At 48.3% G+C, this 5,000-nt stretch overlaps 1 pseudogene; it reads right to left on the bottom strand.

The window, feature by feature from the left end:
- Window positions 1–5,000, bottom strand: part of LOC135532214 (microtubule cross-linking factor 1-like) — a 110,962-nt pseudogene that overhangs the window by 13,241 nt on the left and 92,721 nt on the right.

Here is a 5,000-nt window from a genome sequence, read left to right as displayed (position 1 = left end):
CAGCTGGTTGAACACATAAACAGACAGGCAATAGATTAATACAGTTGAAGTATGAGGATGGGTCCTTCTGACTGTGTGAGCTGACCAGGAGAAACTCAGTGCGTCAGATGACCTGCCTCCAATGTGGTGAAGAATGTGATGCTGTATCTATAATCTCTTTAAGGCAGACATCTACATCCCAGTGATGCTGTCTCTATAATCTCTTTAAGGCAGACATCTACATCCCAGTGATGCTGTCTCTTTAAGGCAGACATCTACATCCCAGTGATGCTGTCTCTATAATCTCTTTAAGGCAGACATCTACATCCCAGTGATGCTGTCTCTTTAAGGCAGACATCTACATCCTAGTGATGCTGTATCTATAATATCTTTAAGGCAGACATCTACATCCCAGTGATGCTGTCTCTTTAAGGCAGACATCTACATCCCAGTGATGCTGTCTCTTTAAGGCAGACATCTACATCCCAGTGATGCTGTCTCTTTAAGGCAGACATCTACATCCAGGTGATGCTGTCTCTTTAATCTCTTTAAGGCAGACATCTACATCCCAGTGATGCTGTCTCTTTAAGGCAGACATCTACATCCCAGTGATGCTGTCTCTTTAAGGCAGACATCTACATCCCAGTGATGCTGTCTCTATAATCTCTTTAAGGCAGACATCTACATCCCAGTGATGCTGTCTCTATAATATCTTTAAGGCAGACATCTACATCCCAGTGATGCTGTCTCTTTAAGGCAGACATCTACATCCTAGTGATGCTGTCTCTTTAAGGCAGACATCTACATCCCAGTGATGCTGTCTCTTTAAGGCAGACATCTACATCCCAGTGATGCTGTCTCTTTAAGGCAGACATCTGCATCCCAGTGATGCTGTCTCTTTAAGGCAGACATCTACATCCCAGTGATGCTGTCTCTTTAAGGCAGACATCTACATCCCAGTGATGTTGTTTCTATAATCTATTTAAGGCAGACATCTACATCCTAGTGATGCTGTCTCTTTAAGGCAGACATCTACATCCTAGTGATGCTGTCTCTTTAAGGCAGACATCTACATCCCAGTGATGCTGTCTCTAAGGCAGACATCTACATCCCAGTGATGCTGTCTCTTTAAGGCAGACATCTACATCCCAGTGATGCTGTCTCTTTAAGGCAGACATCTACATCCTAGTGATGCTGTCTCTTTAAGGCAGACATCTACATCCCAGTGATGTTGTCTCTTTAAGGCAGACATCTACATCCTAGTGATGCTGTCTCTTTAAGGCAGACATCTACATCCTAGTGATGCTGTCTCTTTAAGGCAGACATCTACATCCTAGTGATGCTGTCTCTTTAAGGCAGACATCTGCATCCCAGTGATGCTGTCTCTTTAAGGCAGACATCTACATCCTAGTGATGCTGTCTCTTTAAGGCAGACATCTACATCCTAGTGATGCTGTCTCTTTAAGGCAGACATCTACATCCCAGTGATGCTGTCTCTTTAAGGCAGACATCTGCATCCCAGTGATGCTGTCTCTTTAAGGCAGACATCTACATCCCAGTGATGCTGTCTCTATAATCTCTTTAAGGCAGACATCTACATCCCAGTGATGCTGTCTCTTTAAGGCAGACATCTACATCCCAGTGATGCTGTCTCTTTAAGGCAGACATCTACATCCCAGTGATGCTGTCTCTTTAAGGCAGACATCTACATCCCAGTGATGCTGTCTCTTTAAGGCAGACATCTACATCCCAGTGATGCTGTATCTATAATATCTTTAAGGCAGACATCTACATCCCAGTGATGCTGTCTCTTTAATCTCTTTAAGGCAGACATCTACATCCCAGTGATGCTGTCTCTATAATCTCTTTAAGGCAGACATCTACATCCCAGTGACGCTGTCTCTAAGGCAGACATCTACATCCCAGTGATGCTGTCTCTTTAAGGCAGACATCTACATCCCAGTGATGCTGTCTCTTTAAGGCAGACATCTACATCCAGGTGATGCTGTCTCTTTAATCTCTTTAAGGCAGACATCTACATCCCAGTGATGCTGTCTCTAAGGCAGACATCTACATCCCAGTGATGCTGTCTCTTTAAGGCAGACATCTACATTCCAGTGATGCTGTCTCTTTAAGGCAGACATCTACATTCCAGTGATGCTGTCTCTTTAAGGCAGACATCTACATTCCAGTGATGCTGTCTCTTTAAGGCAGACATCTACATTCCAGTGATGCTGTCTCTTTAAGGCAGACATCTACATTCCAGTGATGCTGTCTCTTTAAGGCAGACATCTACATTCCAGTGATGCTGTCTCTTTAAGGCAGACATCTACATTCCAGTGATGCTGTCTCTTTAAGGCAGACATCTACATTCCAGTGATGCTGTCTCTTTAAGGCAGACATCTGCTTCCCAGTGATGCTGTCTCTATAATCTCTTTAAGGCAGGCATCTTGAGTAAGTTACTTGAGCAACGTGACACTTTATCTCGGCCCATTTGACCTTCCAGGATGCCTTGTTGTTGCTCTGTGTGTGTGTGTGTGTGTGTGTGTGTGTGTGTGTGTGTGTGTGTGTGTGTGTGTGTGTGTGTGTGTGTGTGTGTGTGTGTGTGTGTGTGTGTGTGTGTGTGTGTGTGTGTGTGTGTGTGTGTGTGTCTGTTTGTCTGTCTGTCTGTCTGTGTGTGTGTGTGTGTGTGTGTGTGTGTGTGTGTGTGCGTACGTGGGTCTGGATTAGAGTTACCTGAGCAACGTGACACTTCATCTCTGCCCATTTGACCTCCCAGGAAGCCTTGTCATTGGCATAGTTCTTCTGCAGCTGGCACCCCTGTTCTCCTCCTCCCTCAACTCTGACCTGAACTCCTCTAACAGGAGCGCACCGCCTGGAGCACCCTACGGTTCTCCCCCACCTGGAGAGGAGGAGCGGGGGAGGAGGGGAGGTGAGGGAGGGGGTTGAGGAAAGGGGTGAGGAGGAGGGGAGGTGAGGGAGAGGTAGCGAGGTGAGGAGAGGAGGAGGAGGAGGGGGAGGGAGGGAGGGTCGAGGAAAGGGGGTGAGGAGGAGGGGAGGTGAGGGAGAGGTAAGCGAGGTGAGGAGGAGGGAGGTGGGGTGGTGAGGGAGAGGTAGCAAGGTGAGGAGGAGGAGGGGGAGGTGAGGGAGAGGTAGAGGAAAGGGGTGAGGAGGAGGGAGGGGAGGTGAGGGAGAGGTAAGCGAGGTGAGGAGGAGGAGGAGGAGGAGGAGGAGGAGGAGGAGGGGTGGTGAGGGAGAGGTAGCAAGGTGAGGAGGAGGGGGGAGGTGAGGGGAGAGGTAGAGGAAAGGGGTGAGGAGGAGGGGAGGGGAGGTGAGGGAGAGGTAAGCGAGGTGAGGAGGAGGAGGGGGGGTGAGGGAGGGGTCGAGGAAAGGGGTGAGGAGGAGGGGAGGTGAGGGAGAGGTAGCGAGGTGAGGAGGAGGAGGAGGGGAGGTGAGGGAGAGGTAGCGAGGTGAGGAGGTGAAAGAGAGAGAATTAAACTGGATTTATTCAAGATATCAGTGTCTTTTCTATTTACCTAATAATGTCAGCTGTTTCAAACACAAGTCCCGCTTTTCATTTCCACGTTCATCTACACAAACTATAACTCTACACCACATACTAAACTCAGCAAAAAATGAAACTGACCTTTTTCAGGACCCTGTCTGTCAAAGATAATTTGTAAAAATCCAAATAACTTCACAGATCTTCATTGTAAACGGTTTAAACACTGTTTCCCAATCCCAAAACCATAAACAATTAATGAACATGCACCTGTGGGCAATCGTTAAGACACTAACAGCTTACAGACGGTAGGCAATGAAGGTCACAGTTATGAAAACTTAGGACACTAAAGGGCCTTTCTACTGACTCTGAAAAACAACAAAAGAAAGACGCCCAGGGTCCCTGCTCATCTGCGTAAACGTGCCTTAGGCATGCTGCAAGGAGGCATGAGGACTGCAGATGTGGCCAGGAAATAAATCGCAATGTCTGTACTGTGAGACGCCTAAGACAGCGCTACAGGGAGACAAGACGGACAGCTGATTGTCCTCGCAGTGGCATACCATGTGTAACAACACCTGCACAGGATCGGTACATCCGAACATCACACCTGCGGGACAGGTACAGGATGGCAACAACAACTGCCCGAGTTACACCAGGAACGCACAATCCCTCCATCAGTGCTCAGACTGTCCGTAACAGGCTGAGAGAGGCTGGACTGAGGGCTTGTAGCCCTGTTGTAAGGCAGGTCCTCACCAGACATCACCGGCAACAACGTCACCTATGGGCACAAACCCACCATTGCTGGACCAGACAGGACTGGCAAAAAGTGCTCTTCGCTGACGAGTCGCGGTTTTGTCTCACCAGGGGTGATGGTTGGATTCGCGGTTATTGGCGAAGGAATGAACATTACACCGAGGCCTGTACTCTGGAGCGGGATTGATTTGGAGCTGGAGGGTCCATCATGGTCTGGGGCGGTGTGTCACAGCATCATCGGACTGAGCTTGTTGTCATTGCAGGCAATCTCAACGCTGTGCATTACAGGGAAGACATCCTCCTCCCTCATGTGGTACCCTTCCTGCAAGCTTATCCTGACATGACCCTCCAGCATGACAATGCCACCAGCCATACTGCTCATTCTGTGCGTGATTTCCTTCAAGACATGAATGTCAGTGTTCTGCCATGGCCAGCGAAGAGCCCGTCTGGGACCTGTTGGATCGGAGGGTGAGGGCTAGGGCCATTCCCTCCAGAAATGTCCGGGAACTTGCAGGTGCCTTGGTGGACGAGTGGGGTAACATCTCACAGCAAGAACTGGCAAATCTGATGCAGTCCATGAGGAGGAGATGCCCTGCAGTACTTAATGCAGCTGGTGGCCACACCAGATACTGACTGTTACTTTTGATTTTGACCCCCCCTTTGTTCAGGGAAACGTTATTCCATTTATGTTAGTCACATGTCTGTGGAACTTGTTCAGTTTATGTCTCAGTTGTTGAATCTTGTTATGTTCATTCAAATATTTACA

Source organism: Oncorhynchus masou, unplaced genomic scaffold (assembly GCF_036934945.1).
Source record: "Oncorhynchus masou masou isolate Uvic2021 unplaced genomic scaffold, UVic_Omas_1.1 unplaced_scaffold_1769, whole genome shotgun sequence".
NCBI classification, from domain to species: Eukaryota; Metazoa; Chordata; class Actinopteri; order Salmoniformes; family Salmonidae; genus Oncorhynchus; species Oncorhynchus masou.
Note: the sequence above shows the minus strand (reverse complement) of the source record. Positions and strands in the feature narration are given on the sequence as shown.